Source organism: Sceloporus occidentalis, unplaced genomic scaffold (genome assembly GCF_023333645.1).
Source record: "Sceloporus occidentalis isolate IW3139 unplaced genomic scaffold, rSceOcc1.0.p SCAF_4, whole genome shotgun sequence".
NCBI lineage: Eukaryota > Metazoa > Chordata > Lepidosauria > Squamata > Phrynosomatidae > Sceloporus > Sceloporus occidentalis.
In genome coordinates, this window is record NW_028316984.1 from 8,564,269 (window position 1) to 8,574,865 (window position 10,597).

Here is a 10,597-nt window from a genome sequence, read left to right on the forward strand (position 1 = left end):
AAGTGGCCAGATTCATTTTAATGGGGGATCCTTTTAATAGGGGCCAGACTCCTTTTAATGGGGGATCCTTTTAATAGGGGCCAGCCTCCTTTTAATGGGGGATCTTTTTAATTGGGGCACCTTTCAGTGGAAGGTCTGCTTTTAGTGGGGGGATGTCCTTTCAACAGGGGGGAACACTTCTTTTAATAAGAGGGCAGACTCCTTTTAACAGGGGATCCTTTTAATGGAGGGAACCCTTTTTAATCAGGGGGTGGCTCCTTTTAATAGGGGCCTGACTCCTTTTAATGGGGGATCGTTTTAGTAGGGAGCAGACTCCTTTTAATGGGGGAAGAACTCCTTTGAAGAAGGAGGTGGTGGTGATGGCAGAGAAGAAAACAACCCAGGAGAGCCTAGCTGAGAGCCCTCCTTCCCGGGCAGCACAAAGGAATAAGGCTCCTTTGTTTTGCCCTCCTCCCTATCCCTATCCCCATCCCCGAAGAACAAGTCCGAGGCAGCTCTGCTTCCTAGGCCCAGGAAGAGAAGCAGATGCAGAGCTCAGCATCCTGCCCTCCCCATCCATCCCCTACAAGAGAAACAAAGGACAGAGCCAGGAAGGTTTGTGTCTATTAAAGAGCGCAGACCTCAGAGGAGGGAGGGAAGTAGTATCCTTATCACTATGAGGAGGGAATTATTATTATTATTATTATTATTATTATTAGGGATATGTTATTATTATTATTATGGATTAATAATAATAATAATGTTATTATGAGGGAAATATTATTATTATCATTATGAGGGAAATGTTATTATTATTATGGATTATTATTATTATTGTGAGGGAATTATTATTATTTTTAATTCTTATTGGGGAATGTTATTATTATTATTATTATAGAAATATTATTAATATTTGTTATGACAGAAATATTATTAATAAAAATTTATTATTATTATTATGATAGAAATATTATTATTATTATTATTATGGATTGTTATTATTATTGTGAGGGAATTATTATTATTTTTAATTCTTATTGGGGAATGTTATTATTATTATTATTATTATGATAGAAATATTATTAATATTTGTTATGACAGAAATATTATTAATAAAAAATTATTATTATTATTATGAGGGAAATATTATTATTATTATTATGGATTATTATTATTATTGTGAGGGAATTATTATTATTTTTAATTCTTATTGGGGAATGTTATTATTATTATTATAGAAATATTATTAATATTTGTTATGACAGAAATGTTATTAATAAAATTTTATTATTATTATTATTATTATTATTATTAGGGAAATATTATTATTATTATTAGGGGAATGTTGTTATTATTATGAGGGACATATTTTATTATGAAGGAATTATTATGATGATTATTATTATTAAAAGGAGGGAGGGGATGGGAAATAACAATCCTAACCCAAATCCGAGTGGAAAAGACTGGGATGCGGAGGGTCAGTCTTCCCAACTGGGATTGAGATTTCTTTAACTAATGGTTTTAATGATTTATTTTACATTTTATCATTGTTATATTTAGATATTATGTTAGATATGTAAGGAGGGGGGAATTATTTGTATTGTATTGGAGTTGTATTGCATTTTATGTGTGTATCGGGTTTTTTAATTGTATTATTGTGTGGCATTTTGTTGTGTTTGTAAGCCGCCTTGATCCTATGGGAAGAGGCAGGACATAAATAAAAATATATTGTTATTGAATAAATACTGTTATTATTATTTCTCCTTAAAGAATAGCCAAGGAAGGGAAGAGGGGAAAGGGGTTGGCCTCTGAAGGAAGGAGAGGAGGAAGGGAAGGGAAGAAGGGAAAAGGCAGGAAGGAAGGAAGGAAGGAAGGAAGGAAGGAGGGGAAAAGCAAAAAAGACGGAAGGAATAAGGGAAAAAGGAAAGAGGGAAGGAAGGATGGACGCAAGGAAAGAAAGAGAAGGAAGGAAGGAAGGAAGGAAGGGAAAAGAGTGGAAGGAAAGAAAGAAGTAAGGTAGGAAACAAAGAAGGAAGGAAGGAAAAAAGGAAAGAAGGAAGCAAGGAAAGAAAGAAGGAAGGAAAGAAGGAAGGAAGGACGGAAGGAAGGAAGGACAGAAGGAAGGAAGGAAGGAAGGAAGGAAGGAAGGGGAAAGGAAAGAAGGAAGCAAGGAAAGAAAGAAGGAAGGAAAGAAGGAAGGACGGAAGGAAGGAAGGAAGGAAGGGGAAAGGAAAGAAGGAAGCAAGGAAAGAAAGAAGGAAGGAAAGAAGGAAGGACGGAAGGAAGGACAGAAGGAAGGAAGGAAGGGGAAAGAGAGGAAGGAAGGAAAGAGGAAAGAAGGAAGCAAGGAAAGAAGGAAGGAAGGAGGGGGAAAGGTGAAAGGAAGAAAGGAAAGAAAGGTCTATCTCTTTCCTCCCCCCCCCCCTTTGTCCCTGCTTCCTCCCCCTTCCTTCCCCTGCTGTTGCTCTGGGCTTACCGGGCGAAGGCTCCGGCGTCTGTCTGTCTGCCTGGGAAGGACCAGGGAAGGACGGCTGAAGAGGAGTCCCCCGCTGGCTGCCCCTGTTGCCTTGGAGGTGGAGGGCTCCGAAAAACAGCAGCAGCAGCAGCAGCCCCGCGAAGAGGGAGGGAGGGAGGCGGGCTGAGCGCAAGGGAAGGAGGAGGGAAGGGCTGGAGAAAGATAAACAATCCGTCGGAGGGAGCCCCTGTGTCTGTGTCTGTCTCCGTCTCTGCGATATAATCCTCTCAGCCCTCTGGGTCAGCGGGAGCCCCGCCACACAGGCACCCACCAATGGGAGGGGGCAATCAGGTGACCTCATTCAAAGGCGACGGCCCCGGAGGAGCATGGGAAATGGAGTTCTTTGACTCCTCCTACGACGCTGCTGCTGACCAATCGCCGCTGCTGTGACCTTTGTTAACTGCCGCCGCCGCTGGGCCTCGCGCGCGGAGGCTGGGAGGGGGGCGTGGCCACGCGCCTCAAAAGAGGAGGAACAAGGACAGGGGGAGGGGTCAAATAAGTGATTGGGAAGCCTGAGGGAATGATGCAGTTTTTTTAAGACGGCTTCAACGGCCGCGGCTCGGCGCGATGGCATTCTGGGATTTGTAGTTTTTGTTCGTAGCACCAAGAGCGCTCTGACAGAGAGAGGCTGTGCGTTACAAAAAAACTACAGATCCCAGCACAATACATTATATTGATAATGTAGAAGTAGACCTGGAGCCTATTCTTAATGTATTTTTAAATAAATAAATAAAAATATATATGTTTTACCTCACAAAAATCACAGATCCCAGCACAGAAGATCAATTATGAACATGGAATTGATAATGTAGAAGTAGATCTGGATTACTTCTGTCTATTTTTAATGTACTTTCTTAAAATAATATATATATATATATATATATATATATAATAACAAATCCCAGGATCCCATTGAGCCCTGGCAGTCAAAGCAGTCCCAAACTGCATTCTGCAGTCCAAATTAGACCTCATGAGGCAAAACTATGAACTCAGAGTGAATCCACACTGCAGAAATAATCCAGTTTGACACCACTTTAACTGCCATGGCTCCATACGAAGGGATTCTGGGGTTTGTTAGTCTGTTGTGGCACCAGAGCTCTTTGACAGAGAAGATGAAATCTCTCACAAGACAGTTCCCAGAATCCCATAGCAATGAGCCCTGGCAGTTAAACCAGTGTCAAACGGGATTATTGTTGCAGTGCAGATGCAGTCCCAGAGAAAGAAATAATGTAAAACCTGAAAGACTGCATTCTGTTTTCTAGGTAATGCATATAATCAAATCTAGGTTATACAACAATATTAAAATTAAGTTCCAGATGCTTCAGAGAACGAGAAAGTCTTTAATTCGGATTTAAAGCTACCAGTGATTAACCTGTGAAAATTGCTCAATCACGATTAAGATTTTCACACGACGTCAACATTAAAGTGCCATTATCCCAGGGATAAACTGGCAATAAACAGCAACAAATCATCCACGGGGAAATCCTGTGAATGATTTGTTGCTGTTTATTGCCTGATTATTCCCTTGTTGCTTCCTGGGATAATGGCTCTTTAAGTGTGATGTGTGTGAAAATCTTTAATTGTGATTGCATGATTTTCACAGGTTAATCACTGGTTAAACCCCCGGTTTCCCCCATGTGATGGAGTTGAAAGCCACAAATGTGGGGAGACAACTGTAGCTAAACTAGAGTGAAAAGTATCTCTTCCCCAATGTAATTTAATGTAATTTTAAGGACATTTTCTTCTTGGAAACAATGGCCTGTTACAGACGGCCAAAATAATGCTGCTTCGGGTCTCTTTGGAGGTATGCTATTTAAATGATGCATGGGTCCTAAGAGTCTGGAGGTCACGCCAAAGCCACGCTCCATTCCTAAGCACTGGAGTGCAGCTTTGGTGCAGCTTTCGGATTCTTAGGATGCATGCATCATTTAAACAGCATACCTCCAAAGAGACCTGAAGCAGCTTTATTTTGGCAGTCTGTAACAGGCCATTATGTTTTTCTTTGGCGCATTGTTTCCCTACACCACCACCAACCCACCATACTTGCTGACATCTTTTACTCTGTGAAGGAGGGTGGTCCCGCCATGCAGGGGGTTGGGGACTTCTTGAGGGTAATGTCATCACTAGGATTGGTGTCACCCAGATAGGGTTGCCATAGCGCCGGACCTCCAAACCGGGAAAAATGTAGGACAAAATTTTCAAATGTAGGACACAAAAATGTGTCCTACATTTGAAAATTCTGTCCTACATTTTCCCTGGCGATTGCGGCGGGGAGCGGAGGCCAAGCGGTGAGGGAAAGCCTCCACTTAAGGAGGCTTTCCCTCTCCGCCTGGGCCCCGGGCCTCACCGCGATCGGAGGCCAGGATCGGGGCCTAGCCTCGTTCCTGGCCCCCACGGGGACCAGGAAGGAGGGGAGGAGGCCGGCGGCGATCGCCGCGGCCTAGCCTCGTTCCTGGCCCCTGCGGAGGCCAGGAAGGAGGGAGGAGGCTGCAGGGAGGCGGGGAGGTTGGCGCGGCTGCGCCCAAGAGGCGCCGCCTCCCTGTAGCCTCCTCCGCCCCAGGCCTCGCTGCCCTCCTTTTCCTCCGCGCAGCCATGCGCGGTGGAGGAGGAGGAGGGCAGCGAGGCCCCAGGGTTGCCCAGCAACCCCGCTGCAACTGGGCTTCTCCCAGTTTTTGGCTGCACCCGTGCCGTGACCGGGCAGGTGCAGCCAAAACCGGGAAAAACCCGGTTGCAACCGGGTTATGGCAACCCTACACCCGGAGGACTTAAGAGTGCGGGGTGGATTTTTTGGAAAAAGATGCTCCCACAAGTAAGCTGGACCCAAGCTATGTAGGGCTTTAAAGGTAATAACCAACACCTTGTACCACACCCAAAAGCTAATTGGCAGCCAGCTGAGAGCTTTTAAGATAAGTGTTATATGGTCCGACCTGGATTTACCAGCAACCAACCTGCTGCCATGTTTTGTACTAGCTGATAGCTCCATGTAGAGTGCATTTCAGAAATGGAGATGAGAGGTTACCAGTGCGTGTACCACCGTTTCTAGGTCACTAGGTCTAGGTGGCTCTAGGTAGGGTCGCAGTTGGCGTATCAGCCAAAGCTGATAACACGCACTCCTGACCATCACATCGATCTGAGATGATAACTGAAACGATGAGTCCAGGAGCACCCCCAAGCTGCAAACACAGTCCTTTAGGGGAAGTGTGACCCTGTCCAGGACTGGCTGACATATCTCCAAGCCCGGATTCGGGTTCCCTGTGGCAAGTACCTCCGTCTTATCTTACTAGGATTCAACTTGAGTTTGTTTTCCCTCATCCCTCATCAACTTAAGACATTCATTCAGAGGAGAGATGCCTTCCTTAGTCACTGAAGCAGTCCAAGACACAGAGAAACATATTTGGGTGTCATCAGCATACTGATAACACCCCGTCCCATGTCTTCAGATGATCTCACCCAGCGGCTTCATGTAAATATTAAATAGCATTGGGGACAGAATAGTGCTTTGTGGGATGCCCGATTTAAGCCCCCTCTTGGCCAAACAACTGTCCCCAAGCATCACCATCTGGAATCTGCCTGAGAGATAGGACCAGGACCACTGCAATGCAATGCCCCCAATTCTCAACTCTCTCAGGCGTTCCAGAAGGATACCATGGTCGATGTTATCAAAGGCCACTGAGAGGTCCAAAAGCACCAACAGGATCAGACTTCCCCTGTCGATGTCCAGACTGAGATCATCAACTAAGGCGACCATGGCAGTCTCAACTCCATATCCTGTCCTGAAGTCACATTTCCCCCCCACTAACCTTTCTATCTCTGTGACACCACTTCCTATATAGCATATCCCCTTTTTGTTGTTGTTATTGTTATTACTCTTTCAACTCTAGTCAAACAGCTTACACTTTCATCTCTTGCCAAACAGAGACCAGGGTTCAATTGCCAGCTCAGCTATGAAACCCACTGAGTGGCCTTGGGCAAGTCACATGTTTTCAGCTTCAAGGAAGGGTAATGGCAAACCCCCTCAGAACAAGTCTTTCCAAGAAACTCCCATGATAGGTTTGCCTTAGGGTTGCCATAAATCAGGAACAATTTGAGGGCACACATAACAACAACAACAACAACTGTTCCATAAAGGTGTCCTTTGATATTTGTCCCACTGAGCATGGTTAATTAATCTGGCTGACAGATGCGATTTTAGGCTGCATCAATAGAAGTATAGTGTCTAGATCAAGGAAAGTAATAGTGCCACTGTTTTCTGCTCTAGTCAGGCCCCATCTGGAATATTGTGTCCAGTTCTGGGCACCACAATTTAAAAAGGACATTGAGAAACTGGAGCGTAGGGCGACTAAAATGATGAAGGGTCTGGAAATCATGCCCTATGAGGAATGCCTTAGGGAGCTGGAGATGTTTAGCCTAGAGAAAAGAAGGTTAAGAGGTGATATGATAGCCCTGTTTAAATATTTGAAGGGATGTCATGTTGAGGATGGAGCGAGCTTGTTTTCTGCTACTTTGACCGGGAGCAATGGATGCAAGCTCCAGGAAAAGAGATCCCACCTCAACATTAGGAGGAACTTCCTGACAGTAAGGGCTGTTCGACATTGGAACACACTCCCTCAGAGTGTAGTGGAGTCTCTTTCCTTAAAAGTCTTTAAACAGAGGCTGGATGGCCATCTGTCAATGGGGATGCTTTGATTGAAATTTCCTCCATGGCAGGGGGTTGGATTGGATGGCCCTTGTGATCTCTTCCAACTCTATGATTCTGTGATTCTATGTCTGCTGATTTCCATGCCCTTGATATCTTGGCTTGAACAGTTAAAAGTGATCGTTCAGAATAGCCAGAAAATTATCCATGATGGTTCTTAATCACCATGTTTACTCTTGGCTACCACTTCATACCACTAAATCTAAAGGGAAGTATTGTAAGAGAGAATAGGTTAATGCACTAGGCAGAGCCATTCCTGTTATGATCGTATATTTGTGTTGGCGTCAAATTTAAAAAACACAAATAAAAGCCATTTGAACAATTTGTTTTTCTACTACCTCTGGACTGTATATTCTGCCCTGAACTTTAGGTGACTGCATGACAGACGTCCTACTAAGCATTTATCTTTCTCATATTAATAATCTAAAGACACGTGGGCTTACAGTAAATATCATGTTATTGAGTTATGAACGAATGCAGGCTTGCCATCTGAAGGACTCAATTAACAATGATCCAAGAGACAGACCTTGTTGTGTGTTATTCAGTAACAATGGTGCTTTACATACATAGTTAACATAAAGAAAAAGGAAATGCTTTGCTTTCAAGGATCTTTCCCTGTACATTGATTGTGAGAGAGGCACTACAGGATGAAAAGTAGAAGGAGAGAAAAACTACAAAGAGGGGAGTGGAATGGGGAAGGCAAGAGAAAAGCATTGATACAAAAATCATCAGTATTCTTTATCTTTTTTAATGAGTGAACTTAGTGCCAGATTGATTCCAGACATATTCAGGAAGCCAGTAAAAATAATTTCTGAAGTTTAGGATCATATTAAATTGAGATAAATTAAGATACTCACTCAAATCAAAGCGATCAGCATAGTTGCCTTGACAGTCTCATTTGCCTAAGACAGTGATGTCCAAACTCTGTTCTTCTAGGTGTTTTTGGACTTCAGCTCCCAGAAGCCTCAGCCACCTTGGTCAATGGTCTAGGATGCTGGGAGCTGAAGTCCAAAACACCTGGAGGGCCAGAGTTTGGACATCACTGGCCTAAGGGGAACGGGCCTTATTATAGCCCACTTCATCTGATCTCCAGAGGCAATCAGATCTTGTGTTATCTCAAGAAGTGGTGATGGCTGCCAATTTAAACAGCTTCAAAAGGAGGTTAGATAAACAGATGAAGGTTAGGGTCCATCAATGGCTGCTAATTGAAATGCCTATAGAGCACATTGTATTACAGAATATAAGTTTCTGTATATCATTTGCTAATGACCATGAGAAGCAGAATGTAGTTGTTAATACACTTCTCACGGGTAACAAAATGGGTGCCAAATAAAGCTTGACTAGATGGGCCTCTGGTCTGATCCAGCATGGATCTTTTTAGGGTTTCATGTTCAGAGCCATTAAAGTGAACACATACCTTTATTAGAGGATGGAATGCATTAAAATCTATCTCACTGCCCATCTCACCACATGTTATATCAAAGAAAGAGGACTGGTTGAAGCCTGCTTTTGGGTACATGGATTACCTTTGCTTCATAGGAGCAAAACTACTGTGGCCTAAATCCATTTCCTAGTCTGACTAGAATAAGTCTTGAATTGCAAGGGGTCCCAAGAGGGCACCCACAAATTGTCTTCAATGGGAAAACTGACTTGGCACAATGGGAAGCAGTGAGAAGGTTTTGGTAACATAAAGCTAGGAACGTAAGCCTTTGTATGCTGATTCCGAACCCAAAGAACTCCTGAAGCAGGTTCCAAATTAGGGTTTGGGTTTTTGTTTTTTTAAAAAAGGGGAATCAACGCACACTCAAAACACACTTTCTCACACACAGAGCGAATGTTGCAAAGGCAGTAGGAGACAGCAAGTTGCAGGGTGTAGAGAGGCACTACTGTACCAATCCTGAAGCGTAGTTCCAATTGCAGTGTTACTGAAATGAAGATAGCTCTGTAGCTGCCTTCGGTTTGTGGGGTGGCCAGCTACTGGGGTGTCCAGCCAAAATTGAACAGAGATTCTGTTCCGTTTCAAACTAAACTAAATTGCTATTGTCCAAGCACATATATTTATAGCAAGAAATGGGTCCTGGGGCAATGTTTCAGATGTTAAATTGTTTTTCCAGGACTTTCCCAGGGAGGAAGAACGGAATGAGAAATGCAGGAAAGAGTGGACAACCTTATCTCGGCTAAGTGCTGTGGCTTCCCCCTGCATTGAGCCATCCGGATCTACTAATATGATATGGCTGGTTTCTTAAACTTGCGTGTTTAGGAACACAAGTGCTCTTTTGGGCTACCTGCCTACAACATCCCTTATGATATTACAGTAATTTGATATAAATACTTTAAGAGGGCTGGATCCATGGGTAACACTTGTCCCATTAATTCAGTGGGTCTCTTCTAGTTAGGACTAGCGATTGTCAGCCTAGATGTGATAATACTTTTCTGGACATACTTCTGTTGGCCACTGTGCACAGACTTTTAGGCCACACAGAGCTCTTTAGACACAAAAAGGTGCAACAAGCTCAGAGTGAAATTCAGGCAAGAGAAATTAAGCCCGTTATCATAGTTTTAATTTTAAAATTTGTTTTAACTTGCTGTGGAGATACATCACGTTTATACAGGAAGAGTGATTCATTGATCAGATACTTGATATTTTTGGTGTATTACCATCTGTCATGTGCTTGTATTCTAAGAAACAGATAATTACTAATACACTTACATAATGTAGATGTTTAAACCATCATTACCTCATCCATTGCCCTCAAGACATCTGTGAAATAAATTTCTTATTGTCTTCTATTATTATCTACACTTACTGAGGAACCAGATTATTACTGGAAATTGAAGGAAAGGCAATGACATGGGATTTACTAAAATTTAGAAATTTTCAAATTCTTTTCCTGCCTTTAGTTGGCTAGCTGACATAAAAATCAGGGAGAAATGTTTTTAAAATCTATTGATAGTGCACTGGGAAATAGCACTTATTGTTTGGGCTCTTACAATTCCCCTTGCTTCTTTGAACATCATTTCTAGATGGCTCCTGTATATTCATATTCCCATTGAACCGCATCAGTCCTAACAGAGCAAGTTATGAATTTCAATTGACTACAATCTGTCTTCAGAGCAGCATTAATTTATTCATTCTGAATTTGTATTTATTTGCCTATAATGCAGGTATGTACTCTATCACAAAAGTCACAAGAATATTTCACTACTTTTCAGGTACTTAAGAAACTTTCAAAGTTTGTTTCTTGTTTAATTTGCTGCTTGATTTGTGGTGCCTTGATTTTATTAATCCATATATCAAAATAAAACTGTTTTTTAAAAGAGAATAGAATTCTCAAAATCTACAGAATATGTAATAGCATTAAAAGTGAGACACAGAGATAAAAATGGTGAGATTTAGCAATCACTAC

The 10,597-nt window shown here is 42.5% G+C and overlaps 1 protein-coding gene across 3 annotated transcripts in view; it reads right to left on the reverse strand.

The window, feature by feature from the left end:
* LOC149313479 (E3 ubiquitin-protein ligase pellino homolog 1) overlaps positions 1-2,778 on the reverse strand; it is an 83,092-nt gene extending 80,314 nt beyond the window's left edge. For all 3 annotated transcript variants that reach the window (XM_089519178.1, XM_089519175.1, XM_089519177.1), the window contains exon 1: positions 2,456-2,778. The gene's annotated coding sequence lies outside the window, so the exon portion shown is untranslated. The remainder of the gene's footprint in view (positions 1-2,455) is intronic.
* Positions 2,779-10,597: the final 7,819 nt, after the last annotated feature.